An 18,128-nucleotide genomic window follows, 5' to 3' on the forward strand; every position below is an offset into this window, starting at 1 on the left:
CGCCGTGTTCTCTTCAGGCCTGGTATTTTAAGCCATGTCTCTTCCTTATTGGCATCTATGACTGAACTTCTAAGATAGACGTTTACCATGGTAAAATGATGTACAAAGGAACATCATCTAATATGGCATTAATTTCTTTTAGAGCTGTACTCATTTTAAAGAGGCTCATAGCACCAAAATTTAAAAAATAGAGTATGGCCATGTCTAAAATTTGTCCCTGCTTGTCCACATTGAGAATTACCATTAACTTGCACAAGATAAAAAAGATCTGTTCTGCACCTAAAAGATTGACATGCTAGTATTACGAGACCTGATGGCCTCTCCCTACCTACACTCCCTTGAAAGAAACAGTCCATTAACAGTAATCAGTAACACCTACTGTTGGGTGGGGGGAGTCAAACCACTTGAAAGGCATTGGCAAAACAGGATTAGCCATGCTAAAAAGCTTAGAGATTCAAGTGTGTGGGATTAGGGGTTTTTTGGTGTTTTTAATAGTTATTTTATTTTGGTGAGGTATAAGGGAAAGGAAGAAATAGAGGAGTTACAATAGGGGAAACGGCATCACTCATCAGGGAACTTCAAGGAATTTCTCTGAATTCTGTAAATACAACTATATCAATGCAACTAGATTAATACAGAATCAGGTTGAGACCCCAATTACTTAACCTTTAATCCATCATCTTCCTTTAGGCTTTCCATTTTGGAATAGCATTATAAATTAACTATGCCTTGTTCAGTTCAATCTGCTAATGCCCTCTTGTAAATATTTTGGTCATCTTATATTTCCAAGTATCAGACAGATCTACAGGACAGACTGATCTGGGCATCTACAAATACCATCAGATGCACACAACAGACAAGTGCATACTGTGTATGCGAATGAATGGGATTATTTTTCAGTTCTGCACCACTAGAAGCACCGGTGACAGCGGTGCATGTCACCAGGACCATAATTCCCTTGTAGGAAAAGGAGTACATTTGACAGGCTAGAAAACACAAGAGCAGAAGAGTTATGACACTCAGTGCACAGCACAGCAAAAGCATAGATCGTGTGTGTTTTACGTACGTATAAGCTGACTAGTCATAGCTTTTCTTTTGTTTTTGTTAATTATCACTTTGTCTATCAGGCTTTTCTAAAAGACTTTGTCTTTTCCCCATCTGAAGCTGAGCACACTGGACAGACATATCTTCGCTGATTGTCAACAAGATGAAAAGGAGGGAGTCCCCTTTTTACTGCGTATCAACGAGCCTCAGCTTTCTCCTTACTGAGGACCCAAGCAGAGACCTCTTCCCCCAAACACTGAAGTTACCATGGGTAGCCTGGTTACCAGTGACCTCACCAGGGGATAATAAAATAGCTCCCATGTCAGAAAGTGAATAGATTTGAACATTTGCTGATACATTGACCTCAAGGCAGAATGACAACGCCATTATGTCCACAATTATCCCAACAGCATAAGAAAAGTCGTGCAAGAGGATGAGCATTTGCTTTTAAGAAACAGCAGGGGCAGCCCGCAGCCCACAGCCCTGCTAGAGTCTGAGCCAGGAAAGAAGAGCTGGGAATTGTAAATTTTAAAATGAAAAAGGTTAAATCAGAAGTGCCACAAGAGAAGAGCCTGAGAAGGATGAACCAAAGGAGACTGTTTTAATGACAACTTTAACTGAATTCCCAGGAAGGACAATTCACACAGGGCTGTAAATAAATTATTGGGAAACCAGAGAGGGGTGCACTCTATCACAAGGGAGGCATGTGTTGGGTGTAGTCCTGACGCACCACATGATGCACCGTGCAACTATGCGTCTTCTTCACCGCTTTCTTTATTTAATCATCTGTCCAGAAACAACTTCAAAGATCTCTTAGGATTTTGATCTTTTTTTAGGAGAAAATTATAAGCAAAACATTACTCCCACTATGTCTCCATGTGCACACAGACCTACCTCAGTGTACAAGCTGCCCTACAATATACCTGACAGAGCTAAAGTATGGGATATTGTACAATCATGTTTGGTGCTCACTGTTAGGATTTGACAGCCCATGTCTTTAAAGCTTGTGTCTTCAGTCAGAAGACTTAAAACTTTATTACAAATGAAACATGCTGATATGGTCATGTAATCAGCTGTTTTCAGCAGCTGGGGCTTTAAAAAAAAAACCAAAAACAACCAAAACCATCAAATATTATGACAGCAGGCAACACTGACCTAGAATCATGCTTACAGTGAACAGTGTGTGCCTACAGAAGTGGTACATTAATATAATTGCCTTTCTGGTTTAAGCAGAACAGAATTATGCAAAATGAAACTGTTAATTCAGCTGCCAGGTTTATGCTGTTAAGAATTGCTGGCTACTGATATCCACTGGCAGTACAAAAATCCTAGGAGAAAAACATTTCATAATTTCTTTAGGAATTAATCTTTAATGCACAAAATTTGCAGTGACCTCTCTACATTTGATTTATTTCAGAGAGACAGACACTAGTGAACCCTTTCCTCTTCACAGCAGAGGATCAAATCCTATTCCATCACATGTACCAATTTGGAGGGGGACAGGGTCAGTCTGGTATTGAACGACTCATCCTCCTCAGAGCTCCCTTTTTGGGTCCACTCTTCAGTCCTGAACAGACTACCCCCAAAGCAAACCTATTGATCTGGAACTCTGCAAAAACACATGGCTATAGCTTGCTCAGCAAGCCTCTACCCATCAGAGGCCCAAGCCTGCAAACTTTGTGAATCACAGTTGCCTGTGAAGCATCATGAACTTAAAATCATACAGAAAACCAAAAGCCAGCTTACAGCCTGCTTCCAATCTCACAGCAAGGGAGTACAGCTACATATTAATGCAATCTTCACAAGAGGCCAGCAGTTTGCACGTCCAACAAACTCCACCCAAACTGGCTAAGTGATTAAAATATCTCCTTGTAAATTCATGTGTTTTGGTAGAAAGTATTCAAATCATCATTTTTGCTGTTTGCTTGAAAGCTTAATAGCAACAGTTAGAGGGAAGATAGGAACTCAGCTTGGCTAAGCCTCCCTGCCCTATGGATACCCTAGCTTTAACTTCAGAATTCAGCACTGTAGCTAGTTACTTTTGAATACAAGGGTAATGAGATACGCCACCCTGACAAGTGAACGTGCATCTGACACCTAAAGCTCATCACACAATCTGTGTGAGTCACAGAATCACAGAGTCGTATAGGTTGGAAAAGACCTTTCAGATCATCAAGTCCAACCGTAAACCTAACACTGCCAAGTCCACCACTACGCCGTGTCCCTAAGTCGATGGACAATTAGTGTGCGTGTGCTCTGTGCTGACTGGAAGGAGGTGGCCAAAAGTGCAGAGCTGAGCCTCTAACATGCCCAGCCTCCCAGAAAAACTCTCTCACTTGGGCTCAGCGTTATGCCGACAGAGATCAAAGCTTTATAACTAGTTACAGTGGCAGACAAAGCAAGCTCAAATCTGCCTTAAAAATACTGACGAGATATAGCCGCAAGTACAACAGCTTTTCGTGTTCACATATCATCCTTAATAGAAGGATGGCAATTCCTATAGGGGCATCAGACAGGAATAATGGTGACATAAACAAAAGTAATGGTAATCTGAAGCTCTCTAAACATCTCTGTTAGGATAAAGGAAGACAATATTTACAGATTGAAAGATGCCCCACCAAAACAATCAAAGATGGTTCATTCTTCTAAATGTATTTGTTCAATCTCTTTCCTGCCTAAAAAAACCTGGTAAGTTATCTAGCAAGACCTAGTAATTTACCCTCATTTCTTGTTCCCTTATTTTTCCCTGTGACTGAACACTACACAAGGGCTAAAAAAAAAAATTATTTTTTTATGTAAATGACAGTGTTTATGAACTGTACACAAAACATTGGAGAAAAGAAAGATTCAAAAAGGCAATCCATCTACCTCCAGAAGTTGCTCTCAGCAGTGGTAGGAAAAGGCTGACTTCCAGATTATAAAAAACAATTGCTCAGTAATTAGAAAGAGGAAACAATTGCCTTCTAATTCTGTCTGTGCTCACTGACCTTGAGCAAGTCATTCACTTTGTGACTCAGTTTACTCATCTGTGACTCAGGGATTAGATGCAGAAGCCCCTGATGTAGGTGTTTAAAGGCTTAATTCATGATTGCAGAGCACTCTGAAATCCCTGAATGAAAGATATTAAATATAAGACGTTGAGAAGAATGCATTCTGGCCTTTCTTTTGTAATATTTGGTTTGAAAGAAATAAATAGAGCATCTCTGCGTGAAATTCTTGTTGCACTTGCAGAAAACTTTTATTACTGGTAAAGTTCAGACACTGTCCATGGCTCAGAAGCATCTGTTTAAAGCACCCCCTCCCTCCAGCTTCCCAGCATCAAGTGAGGATGAGTAACCTTAAGGATTTCAAATACATAAAACCAGTATTAACAGAATTTCTCAAATTAGGTGTCATATCTATCTATTGTATATATAATATGCATGCTAATAACATACATATTATATATGCATGGTATATTAAGTAGCAATGGGTTATTATAAGTAGATTCGTTATACCTTTATAAGCAGAGCTGTCACAACTGCAGACCATGTTGTCCTGCAGTGCTGCATTCACTTACAAGCTTTTATTTACTATGATGAACTTTTCATGAAAATCCCTCTGGCAGAGAGATTCTGTGACAAATTTAAATCTTCAGTTCACACTGCAAGCTGTCTTTTCTATATCTTTAAGCTGGAAAAGAACCAGCAATCTCTGTCCAGAGGGATAAGTGGTGCTACACACATATAGTCAAGTGAGTATTGAAAAGGACTAAAAAGACGACTATCTAATTGTGTTTCATAGCGTTGCTAAAAGTTCCCATTGTCCGACTATAGTATAAACTAGCTTTGAAACTATATAAACAAAGAATATGGGAGGAACTAGGAAGAATAAGTTTCCTTTTCAAACTTGATATCTCATCATAAATAACAGTTATTATGTCAAAGTGTGGTGTCTCTCTCAAAAAAGCAACTGTCCCAATTACTCTGTGGTCTAATCAGACCTATGTGGGAAACTGTTATCTATAGTTTTCAGGAAACACCTGAAAGGGATGAAAGGGAGCATATCTCTACTCTCTCAGGATGAGGGAAGCAAAACAGAGAGCAAGAGGAGAGCCCATGCTCACAAGATGCTATCCAAAGCTTGTCTGACACCAGGGACCTTAAGGAGAGAACAACCACGACACAGTACAGCAGCAGACTAAAGCTTGCAAATGTTTTGTCAAACCTGAGTATGTGAAGAACTTCCTCAAGAACTTATGTTTACACCCTGCTCTATGTAAACAAGCAAGTTTCCCCTCCTCTTGGTTAATCTCAACCACAAAATGAGCTGCAGAAGTCTGTACTTCCTTATTAACATTTAATAATGTCAGAAACACAAAATATTGAGGTATAAATTTGGAACAATTCAAGAGCTGCAAGACAATGCAGGTTCCTGTCATCACCAGGGTAGAGGAAGATCCTACTTGTATGACATGGACAGCTAGAGGATAACTCTTTAAGCATCTGCTGTTAACTGCTAGCCACAAGATACCGATTATAAAGAATTAAGTCTCTGTTAGAGGAATTCTTCACTTTTCAAACATTGGTTTGACCATATTCAAGACCCAAGTGGACAAAACCCTAAGAAATCCGATCTGACCTCATAGCTCGCTCTGCTTTGAGCAGGAGGTTGGAACAGATGAGTTCCCAAGGTCCCTTCCAAACTGAATCATTCAATGATTGTTTTTTTTAATGGTTTCATAATTTGCACTTTTATCTGTCATTGCCAATGAGAAGTTTTCACATAGCTTCTCATCCTGAGCCTCAAAAGAAGCTGGAATGTGCAACCATTTTGCAATATTAAACCATTTGTTTAATTGATTAGTGGAACCTGTACCATTTACTGAAATGAGGTAAAAAGGAATGACTTTTGAAAGGAACCACAAAAGTGATCCCTGTATTCTACAGGCAAGGTGATACACATGAAGGAGGCAGTGAACTCCAAAAGTTTCTTTCCAATCTGTTAGTACCTTTCTTGTTACTAAGTCAACAAAAGCACTCCACCCCTTCCACAGTGTAGAGGCCACTGAGAACCAAATAAAACTGCTAAAACAAGATGTATCTTTTTCCTTGACAAGATTTCAAGACATACTTATCCACCCTGTTCAGTCATAAACACTGAACTCTCCCAGCAGATTCTTTGCAGAAAGCAATAAAATAATTCTAAAAGTCTAAAAAGAATCCAGTTTAGAAGAGTTAGGATGGCTTTTTGCATTCATCATCTCTCCGATTTCCATGTCAGGTTTGCTTAGTTTGAGCTGAAAAGGAAGTCAGACCTTTCAATTCAGCTCAGATGAACTGGGTTCTGTCAGTCTTACGCACTGTTGACTAAAGTAAAGCTCTGCAAGTCAAATGAAGGTCTTGCAACTGCTCAATCCCATTAACCTTCATTTGCACAGTCAGGTGTGCCCTTGCTAAAGCTTAATTAGCAAATATTCTGCAGAGGGAGAAATACTCCTGCTCCTTTCTCTGTTTTGTATTACATCCAGACTGTGCAAGGGTTAAGCCATAATTTTGGAAGATGTACTACTTTGAAGACGCACATGGGGACAGGCCACTTTAAAGGTGATCTTTCTTATGATGCTTTTTTGGTGCAGAATGATGCTTGGATATAACTCACACACTTAATGCTCACACTCAACACCATGCTAGCAGACCTGGCTGATGTCAACTTCATTTAGTTAGCCTGTCTCTACTCCCATGCTCTGAGTATATATACCTAAGCAACCCCAAAGTGATTTTTTGTGGTTCCTGTTGCTAAAGATAATTTCTCTGAGTGGAACTTTATTCTGAAGAACTTTAACAGCTTTTGTAGAGGAAAGAGACCACCTTCTTCCCCCCCCCCCATCCACTAAGGAATCAGAGAATACTCCTACAGGACAGTTCTTAACATACATACGAACTATCAGCTGCATGGCTTTAGATTAATGCAATAGTTATAATGTATCCATAAGAAATATCGCATCAAATGATCTTAACCAGAGAATGGCTCATTTAGTATCTCTCAGTTCACTGCCTTCTCATTGTATCCCTCATGCAGATATTCCTGACCACTGTACTCCAACATTTATTTTCATTCTCCCCCTCTTTTTGCTTTTACAGAAAAGATCTCTCTCTCACCACTGAAACACCACGCACCCTCCCCCTGAGGAAAAAAAGACTATTAAGAGTCTGGATGATTCAGATCTTCCAGAATTTTAATAGCCCAAAGAGAAGTGTTTTCACATATGATGCTGTATATGCATACAGCTTTACAGTTTACACCAGTTAAAAAACTCTTATTACTGTACAATGAAACTGCAAGAATTAACCAAAAGGCCAGTGCCACCCCCCCCCACCCCCCAAAAAAAGGAAAAAAAAAAAAAAAGAGTGCAGGGCTGACAAGGAAAGTAAAGTGTAACATCCTTGTGCAGCCTATGATTCATGCTATACTGTTGTTCTTGGGCCGGAATGGTTTGGGACTACAAGCAATGAAATATCACATACATCTGCCAAAGATACAAACTTTTGTTTCTTTTAGGAAGTAAAAGAATTTCCCAATGACTTGAGTGTCACTTGCAACAATTAAACTATGGCATGCGATAACAAAAATAAGATTTTAATTTTTTCTGATTCATTGAAAAAAATACTTATAGAACACAGAAAATGAATAAATACCATTAACAGCTCTCTGTCTAGTTCCTGGGCCTTTGAAAGCATCTTTCCTAGGCTGCATTCTCCTGCAAATTGTGTAACAGCTTGCAATATCCAAACAAAAGGGACCAGTCAAGTACACTCCATCCTCATTTTAAAACATTAACTATAGGGGAAAGGAACGGAGAATTCAGCCTCTCTGATCTCCAGAAGAGTTGCTGAAGAAGGAAGAGGATTTTGCTGCTGTTCTGCACAGAACTAACCAGCCTGCGGACAGGTGTAACATCATCTCACTGCTACAGCAAATACCTCTGCTCATCTGGAGTGTTTTAAAGCTACCTCCAATTTACCCTTTGTCATTGCCCTTACAGAAAGAAAATTAAACTTCAGAAGTATAATGATCATCAACAACAATTTTCCTTCTCTTCCACCCTCCCTCATACACTCTTATTTTTCAAGTGTATTTTGAATGTTTAGTTCACTATGGAAAGAAAAAATGTGGATTTGGTATGGTTATCTAATGGGGAATTATCACATTTGGTATTATAAACCAGCTCAGACATCACAAGGCTGTATGCAGTTCACTGTTCTTGTTTATGCAGCCTTAGATAATTGTCAGATAAACTAAACTGCAATTGCAGCTCTCTCTAGAGTACAGTTAAGATAAAATGTCTGGATGGTAAAAATCAACAAAACCCTATAATCAGAGAAGAGTATTTTACAGAGTAACTGAGCCATGACATGAAAACATGAAGCCCTCATCTAATCCCCCCTCATAAACGAAACCTTCCCCAAACCCAATTCTTTTACACAAAGACTTCACGCAGAGGTCTTTGAACTCGGATCTTAACTGCAATCTAGGTCCTGCAAACAGTCAGACATATGCTTAACCTTAAACATGCAAACAACTATTTGCAAGCTTTAATCAATGTCTTGGTGCAAGGAAATCACGGATATTTTTGCATCAGATGATTACTTTGAAGCATGAGTCACTGGAAAAGAGGTAGATTTTGATCGTTATATGGTCCGTCTTATTTATGCACGAGATCGACATCTCACAAAATATATTTATCCAATGGTTATCTTTCCAGTCACCATTCATGCTTAGAGTTCTCTAAACAGAAATTACTGCTTGCTCTCCCCCTCCCTTTTAAACCTCTTCACCTAAAATCCAGAAGTCCATCAGCACAAATTCTTACTTTCAATCATAGGAGATTATAAGCTACAACATATGCACAAAACAATCTTCTACTGTGGTTTCCGATTTAAAACATTTACGCTAGTGACAATAAAATGCCAAACCAAATCAAATCTTTGACTTTGGAAAAGATGTTTTGGTTTAAGAGAAAATTTTATCTGTCATTCTAAATAGTGATTGATCATTTATCTAGGAAAGAAGAGTGTAAAACAAAGCTGATATGCAGAAAGCACGGAAATATTCCTCAGTTTTTCCCTAGTGTTGGGTATTAACTTCTTAGGAATTTAAAAAACGTGGTACACATGGTGGAAAAAACAAGGGAAACCATTCTCTGGCAGATTAGTACTACAAGGTAGCGACTTAAAGCAATACAATTGACTCTTTTCTTTTTTCTAGTACCAAAACCCCAACATACACACAACAGAATCAAAAAGCATCTTCGTAAACTTGCAGATGTGCAGAGGAATAACATGAATGGGATTATGGGGGGTTTTCTCCCCCAAAGAAAAGGTGACAAGTATATTCTAGAAATGCTTGCTAAAAGACAAATACATACACATCTAAGTGAAAGACACCAGCACAAAAAAACACCTTCTGCAAAACTACATTAAATTCAATTAGAGCTCAGAGCCATAGTTCCCATCACTTTAGTAAACGAGAAAACTACCATTTCCTGGGCTTTTCAGTCCAGCTATCAGCCCCCTGCTGCCAACACAGCACTTACAGAAGCCTGGGTCTGTCTCTGTGCAGCTCCTCTCCCTTCCCCTCATCTGCTTTGTTACTCCCAAAGACCTGCTGGCAAAATGGAGAGGACTCGGTGTCCTTATGGGAGGCGAGAGAACGGGCAATACATCTCTTCCGTGGTCCTTACCTTCCCCCTACTCAGAGACTGCACATCCAGCTTCCCTGTCCAAGTTACCTGCAGGGTATTTAAAATAGATGCTCAGAAATCTGAGGAGAACAAAAGCCACAAGAGTTCCGATTCCCTTTAGAAACTGGGCTCCTTGATCCGCCCGATGCTGTTGACACTAAGGTGAGCATATGATAAGGGGAAGGAGGAGGGATTGCTAGAGAGCATCAAAGGCAGGAGACTGGGAGATGGGGTTTCCTCAGCCTAGACGTGACGCCCCTTCCTGCCTCCCCCCTTGGCTGGAGAGGAAATAAAATGGAGCCTAGGAGGGAGGGAGAGAGATAATCCTGCGGCTTCATCTGATTAGAGAAACTGGGCCTGTGCAGAGCCGGCAATGCCGCCAGGGAAGCACAGGGAGGGGAGGCAAAGAGGGGCAGGAAGAGGAGGAGCAGAGGAAGAGGGGGGAGAAGAGAAATGATAAGGGAAAAAGGAAAATTCTAAAAGGTATACGAGGGAACTGGCACCTGGGCCAAGCCACCCGGGCTGCGTTCAATTTCTACCCTCATGTACATGTGAAATCACCAGTAGGAAACACACATCGCTTCTCGTAATCTGGAACGATCGGGGGGGAAAAAAAAAAACAAAACAAAACCTAGAATGCATCAGTTCTATAGGTATGGACCGGGAACAAGGACATCCCAATGGATTGAAAAGAGTGAGACAGTTTGTGCTGAGCAGGGAGAAATGGAAAAAGCAGTATGCTGCAGATAGTTATCTAGTTTGTCATGGACAGGACACAATTTAGAACAAATTTTCTATTGCAAGTAATTTTCCAGAACCTGTTTCCACTTACTAAAACAAATCTTAGTTGAACCACGGTGACTTTAAAAAAAGTATGTATCAGCACACACATCAGGGTGCTTGCAGCTGCGGCCTCGCTTGCCCTCCCACACGTTGCACGCCCTGGCAGCCACACTTCCAGTCATGCCCTCCCTCCGCGCCTGGCACTTCTGGGCTCACAGCCGCCCACCCACGTATGGCCACCTGCACCACCGTGCTACTGCGCCTCATGGGGGGTCCCCAACTTGCCGGAGGCTGCGGCCAGCCCGGCCCTCGCTGCACGCAGGTGTGAGGGCAGCACCATGCCCTCGCACTCGGCCTGACACAGGCGCTCACCCGAGGGCACTGGCGGGGTCCCGAGGGTGCTGCTGTTGAGCATCCCTTGTCCCATCCTCCCCCGGCAGGGAAATCCTGCCTCGAGGACACGGGCATCCAGGTCCCTCCAAGCTGCCATGTGTGACCCACGGTGCATTGGGGAACATCAAGGACAGATGTGGCCAGCGGAGCCTTGTCCCCATCCATGGTGGCCCGTTTCTGTAAAGAATCTCCTCTTTCACTCACCTTTATCAGCTGCTACACTTGGTCCTTTCCCAAGCACCACTCCTTGTCTCCGCGTTGCGAGCCGCTTTTATTTCTTCCTGGCCTATTCCCCTCCATTTAAAGCTTCACACAAGGCAGGCTGGTTGGATCTCTGATGGGGCAAGGAGAAGGATGCTGAAACATCAGAAAATAACCCGTTCAAGTCCTCTTTCTTTCTGTTCAGGAAGGAGTTAATACCTTTCCTGTAAAACACAGCACATTCTCACTTTGTTCCTAAGTCTTCACCCAGTACCCTCCCATCACGCCTAGCTCAGTTGGGAGAGGGGGACCAAGACCCCCCACCCGATGCTTTTAGGAACACAAGATTGCTCCCCGAGTCTTCAAAATGGGCTGCAAACCCAGCCATTTTCTATGTGCTTCCAGGCTTTGTTCCTAAGACACACACCCCCACACCCTCACTGAGCGATTACTCCCTCAGGCTACCGGTCTGGAAGCATTTTGGGGGTTAACAGCCATGCACGGGTCAGCAGCAGCTTTCCGGCTGCTTTATTTTACTTGCCATGTTTATTACAGCAATGAGGCAGAGTAGGCACTTGAAGTCAGCTGTTTGTGCTGACCTTGTGCATCCTTCCTACACGGCCGGAAACAGAAGTTCCTTCAACCCGTCCCTTCCAGAGCATTCTTATCAGCGTTCCTGGCGGCCCGGGATCATGCCCAGGCGACTCTCCCCCCAGTGGTATAGGACTGCAGCGGTGCTGCAGGGAGAGGACAACTCTACAGCATTTTGCTTCCTTTCTTATTCCAGCAAAAGACCTTTGGCTGCCATGGTAAGACACACCCCTGGCACTCGGAGCTATTCCAACACTGTTCCATGGCTGCCAGCGGCCAGCTGTGGAACAACTCAGTGTACAGCCCTTCCAGTCAAATGCATCTTCCAAACTTGTCCCAAGTTGCCCAAATGATGTCCCAAGAACATATAAAGGGTACAAGGTAAGGATAACATTGCATTTCTCTTTTTCTTTAAACTCTCTACAGAAGGAAGTTGCATAGCTCTCTTGTCCTGGATTTGGTATGTCCAGCAAGGTTGACTATTTTCATTAAAAGCATCAAAATGTGCTTACTGAAAGATACTGGTGACCAACTTTTACCTCAACAGGTTACACATCTGGACATCCATAACGATGCGATTGGCATACAGCGTTTTCATTTTACATTTAATGAGAAAAGGTGTGCAGATGTCTCAGATTCCAATTTGGAGAATTTATCCTGTATCTTTCTTTAACAAAGTTGACAGTTAAAGGAAACTGAGAAGTCAATAGCCTACAGATACATTAGGCTAAATCCAGACAATGTTAATGAATTTCTTTTGGGAAGAAGGGAAACACTGTCTTTCAAGAGGATTTTTGCAGAACAGTTCTGCCACTGTTGCTCAGCCCGACTAGCATTCATGTTTCCCCAGAACTCCACCCAGGGTTTAAGCATGTGACAATGTGTTTAATTTAATGAAATTGAAGTCCTACGCCAGCCATGGAAAAGAACTTTCAAAATTACTGTTTACTGATTTGGGTGCTTGAAGATCAGAAGAAAGCAAGCCACCAGCCCCATGACTTTTGAGTCACCTCGTGTGAGAGAAAGCAGTTAGCTCTGTTTGCCTGCTGAAGGAGGGCACCACTGGGCAGAGCTGTCAGACCCGCAGGCCAGTTTTTGTCACCCCAGCCTCCATCCAGGCAATCAGGGCTTCCACATTCGAGACAGAAGCAGCCAGTCCTAGCCCAGAAGCCCTTTGTCTAACCTAAAATTCACTAACCACACTTTGGCCAGCTACGTCTCTTCAGAAGAAGGTATGGGGTGGGAAAACCATCCTGATCGCTTGGTTCCTCCATACAAGACCTAAAACTTGTACCGAAGCCCTATTCTCACCCCTTCCCATTTATAACCCTACAGCCTTTTCTTGCGCTGCCTGGACTGCTGCCATTTGTAGGAACTTTTTCACGCCAAGCGGGGCGATTGGGACCTGCCTAGACTGTGGTTGCTGAACTCCTCCATCAGCCTTGAACCTCCCGAGCTCTTTTGCTGGCAGAGCTGCTCTTTGAGGAGGCAGGTTCAGGTGCCCCCGGTGGGCGAATGCCCTGCTGGAAATGCTTTTCTGGGCTGACTCACAAAAATGCTGCTTGCAATTTGTTCATATACCTCTGTCTGGGGGCTCTGTATGCAGACCCCGGCAGGCTGATGTTTGCTGTCTGTTGGTTCAAAGCCAGTGACATGCACCTGCAACCAGGCCGATTTTAGCTTAATGCATTTCTGGCATATGTTCTAGTCTACAACAATAATGTAGCCCTCAAGGAACAATATACTGTCTTGCGGGTAACACTGCTCATTTGTCTGAATGTCGTCTGCCACAGTCAATTTGGATCAGGTCTTGGATATCTCCATTGTAAAGTATTTTTGAGTGTTTCTGAAGAGTAACAGCACTTTAGCACAGTCTGAGAGAGCCTTCAAGATAATAACTAATGCACCATAGCCAAACTTAACTTTTACTATGCCTATAACCAGTCAGAAGCTCTCCGCTCTAGATACTGCTAGCCCCTTATTGAAATTGGCATTCTGATGCAGTGCCAGGTTTTCCGTTTTTGCTTATGCTTGGATACCCAAAATAATTCCAGTCAGTCCAGTACAGGAGCGGGCATAGCAAGTGTTTTCTCACACACTTGCTATGCCAGCTCCTATAGAAGGCAAGATGCCTTTCAAACAGGCATCTGAGACTGTTTGAAAACATAAAACTGACCATCACCTTCCATTTGACCTAAGAAGCACAACTATTTCTAACAGAATTTTTACAAAGAAAGCAATTCTGTCAGATAAGCAGTATCACAAAACCTTCAAATTAAAATTTTAGATAAACATGCAACAGCTGTAATTCAAAGATAACTTACAGATAGAATCCATCTGATCACATGTTAATGTTCTACTTAAGAAAGCAATGCCATTTATATATAAATGCTTAACTTATTACTATCTGCAACTCTAGACCATCTTCTCATGTACCAGAGTTATTTAAGAAAATGAGCTCTTCTCAAATTCTCAGACTTCCCGGTACTGACTAAGAACTAGACCCAGAAAGCAGTGTTTAGGTATCTATGTCCAAATAATCCTCAGAATCACGACCTACCTCTGTTGTCATTTCCCCAAAGTGCAAACCAGTCTGTGTTATTTTGGCATTCCTTCCCCTTCTCCTACCACTCGTCAGACTCCACAGTGAAAACCTTAAACTGCAGGTGTGTGTGTGGGGGGTGTGTAAAACCACTGAGAATTAGGGAAAAAGTGAGAATGAACACGGCAATATTTTCTAGTGATTGGTCTATATGGGGACAGGAGACTGGGGTCCAGTCTCTATTCTAAGGGTGGTTTATTCATTTAATGCAATGAGCATTCTGTGTTACAAAAACTGAGACTGAACCCTTCCCCAGAGACCCTTATGGCCCGCGTTGCACTACAGTGCATATGATAGCCTAATAAGAAGCCACTGTTAAAAAGCAGTAACAGCCTTACTCTTCAAGCACTCCACTATTATATACTGAAGATAGATAGATCAATAGAAAAAAGCCATTTTTATACATCTAATTAAGGATATGCCAGGCTGGGGGGGCTGTATATCTATTTTTAGAAAAGAATAGCTGTCAGACACATTTAGAGTGTTTACATCTAGCAAGCAGCATGATGACTTTCCTGCTTCTGCCTGGGAGAAGAGAACTGCTGGTCAGACAGCCCAATTGTAGCAAGCATGGTCTATGAATAAGCCCCTATTCTGCAATTTTATTTTTCTGTGACAAGGAAGATGATTTGTGTGGGTTTATCTCATCTGTTGGTTTCATAAAGTCATTACGAAATCTGCAGGTCATCTACATTCATCTTTCTTGGGAATAATGCTGTAACGCTACTGACATGACTTTTTTCAAAGAGCAACATAGATGTAGTACTCTCCTTTGCGCAATTAATTGTTTTGAAGGCTGTCAGGCTTTTTAGTACTGTGAAAACCGGTGGGTTTGAGCCATGTCATCTCCTTTCTTTTTCATCTTGGATTTAAGAGCAGCTTTCTCAACAAAGCAGACCAGATCTTTTGCCTTTATTTTGCCTTGGCAGTTTGCCAGGCAGCCTGCCGATATAAGCAATCTCACCTATTTCAAAGACTTAGCAAATCTCCACAGAGCACTATTTTTTTTTTGTTTGGTTATCAAATGAATAGAACAACAGCTGATTATGGAGAATGCAAACAAGATCCCTCTTTTAAGCATGTTTTGTTATATACCAAAGGTTCAATGACACGAAACCTTAAATCTCATCTTAAATCAAGGGACTATCACATGGGCACTCTGCTCTCACTTCTCCTTTTCCCAGATCTCATTTCCTCCTATGCACAACCACCAGAATGTCTCCCCTGTTCTCTACAGTTGCTTAATATCCAGTAGCAAAAAGCAATAAATAATTGAACAAAAAATAACCCTTCAAGCCAGTTTTGGGGTAGCTTTAAGCTGCCTTTCATGCAATAAGGGCTTTGGCCTTTTTGAGAATTTAATCACATGTTTAGCTTCGCTCTGCATTTCATTGCTAGTCTTCCACCTGCTCTGTTACTCAACTGGAAAGGAGGCAAGCCAGCACCACATAAGCCAGCAGGGCTCCCAGGGCCTGCTCCCAGAAAAAAACCAGTACAAAGTATTACACTTTGAGAAGTCACCAATAATTCTGTCCTACGTGACTTGTCCATCAAGACACTCTTACAAATTTGGATCTGAACTCTTTTCAAAAACACATTCATGTATATACTAAACCTCTTTAGTTTTCTTTTGCAAATGGTGTGATTCAAAACAATGATTTGGTCTTTGGATGACAAATAGAAACAAAAGTTTGGAGTCTTTTCTAGATCTTAGCTGGTGCCCAGAGCTGAGTGCTATGAACAAAGCCTGCTGTAGAGACAGCTCGCTCACCTAATGGGACTCCGGCATCTAAATAAAGACTTGAACGTTGATGCCTCAATTCCCAGATATAAAATGAGGAAATGGTATCAGCAAGAAGCTGGGGGAAGCACCAAGGAAAACACTGTAAAGAGGAAAGTACTGCAGCCTGGGAGCATAATTGCTGACCCTGATGCACCTTGCAAAAACATAGCTCTGCAGCTCCAAGAAAGGCTTTGCTTTCCTATATGACCTGGAATATTCCCAAACAATTTAGACCACAGTCATCACAATGTAGTTGTCTGTTGGCCCCATGGCCTGTGGATTGACTCCAGCCTACTGACTCCTAATCCAGCCTCCCTTTCCCTGGACAATATGCTTGGGCAGCGTACCCATCCCCATTTCTGCCCCATGCAGGAGGAGCCTTCCTATACTGGTCTCCCTGACTTCTCTCCAATGAGCTGAGAGGCTCATCCAGGATATGCTGGAGAGAGAGCGTGATGGAAGAAAGAGAGACGGAGGACAGAAGCTTCAGGAAACTTGGGGGAATTTGAAGAGGATCTTCTGTGGCTGCCTATATCGGACCACCCTCAGAAGAGGCATGACCCTTGGTTAAATGAAACAGAGACAAAATTATTATGCAACCAATATACCAGGGTGACATTCCAAATTAGACACAAGCTGAGAGCAACAGCACTGTATATTAAATAAGGCTTGCACAAATAAGACCTATAAACTAGTACATACAGATTTCGGAGCAGCCCCACAGCAAGGGAATAATGCTATTTCAAGCGTATCCAGTGCCAGAGGCAGTCGAGCGAGATGGACTGTAAGCCTCAGGCTAGCTCTGCCTGCAATAATCTGCAGGGTTGCCTCTGACAGATTGAAATGCAGTAACAGTGTTTATGCAACTAAATCTTGTTCTAATCTATTAGTTTATGTAACCTTTGCTCATGGACATACTGACTCATAGGTCTCAGGAATCTAAAGAAAATCTCCTTTTTTTAATTCTCTCCCATCGTTCAACCCCTGGATGACAAATAAACAAATAGATTGTCAAGAGACCTCGTTCATTCTCTTTGAGGAAAAATTATGTTGGTGGGGAAAAAAAAAGGTAGCAACTAAAGTCCTAAAACCCAGTGTACTTCTCCATACATACAACCAAAGTTATAATAAGCTGGCTAATGGTAGGCAGGTGTCCTTCAGGTTAGCATTTCCAACCACAGAATGTACCATTTGAGCCCCCGGCTGGGAAAGGAACAGAAATTGTTTACTTAGCTCCTAGGGAAAAAATACTGCTTTCTAGCATTCAGACATTACCTTTCTGAGTAAAGCAAGGCAAGACACTGATTCTTCTTAGCTTGAAAGATTTACTTTCATCCTTCTTGTATTTCTTGCATTTCCTAGAACGTTTTCACATATATTTTAAGCGAGGAGCTAACAACAGGAAGAGTGTGCAGCATTCTTGCCACAGCAGTCATAGTTTTAGTGATTACTACATGAAGTGTGCCCACATCAGCTTATTTTGGCCCTTCCTGGCTAGGCTCTAACTTAGATTTGTGAAAGGATTTGAGTTACCCTTTTTGGGGTTTTGGGGTTGTGGGGTTTTTTGTTTTGTTTTTCTTTTTCTGCCAGTTGAATAGTTCACATAGCTGCTGCAATGTTGCCCATGTAACACTTGTTATCTATGCTATACTTCATTTAATTTCTAACCGTTTGTATTGAGGATTCATGCACAGGCCAAAGCCGACAATATCACTTGGAATTAAATGTCTTTGGAGCCAAATCCCATTGTATTAGGTGTATTTAGGAGAGGTCGTTTTGCATTTTTGATGCATACTAGACACTATCAGTACTAGACAAATATCCCGTAAATGGATCAGGTATTCCTTATTATTTGTTGCAAAAGCAGTATAAGAATAGGCACAGTGCCTTTTTCTACGAAGTCCCTTTCCATATTAGAATGGTCTCCTGGCAGATTCTGTGATCCTGTTGAACCATTCATTCTGGCAGAGCCAGAAGCTGGGTCCAGGTAACATCGGTCACGTTTCAGC

General features: G+C 41.9%; 1 long non-coding RNA gene across 2 annotated transcripts in view; it reads right to left on the reverse strand.

Moving 5' to 3' along the window:
* LOC142411383 (uncharacterized) overlaps positions 1-18,128 on the reverse strand; it is a 32,378-nt gene that overhangs the window by 7,001 nt on the left and 7,249 nt on the right. For both annotated transcript variants that reach the window (XR_012776175.1, XR_012776174.1), the window contains exon 4: positions 11,147-11,276. This is a non-coding gene — a long non-coding RNA (uncharacterized LOC142411383). The remainder of the gene's footprint in view (positions 1-11,146; positions 11,277-18,128) is intronic.

The sequence above is a fragment of the Mycteria americana genome, chromosome 6, assembly GCF_035582795.1.
Source record: "Mycteria americana isolate JAX WOST 10 ecotype Jacksonville Zoo and Gardens chromosome 6, USCA_MyAme_1.0, whole genome shotgun sequence".
Lineage (NCBI taxonomy): Eukaryota > Metazoa > Chordata > Aves > Ciconiiformes > Ciconiidae > Mycteria > Mycteria americana.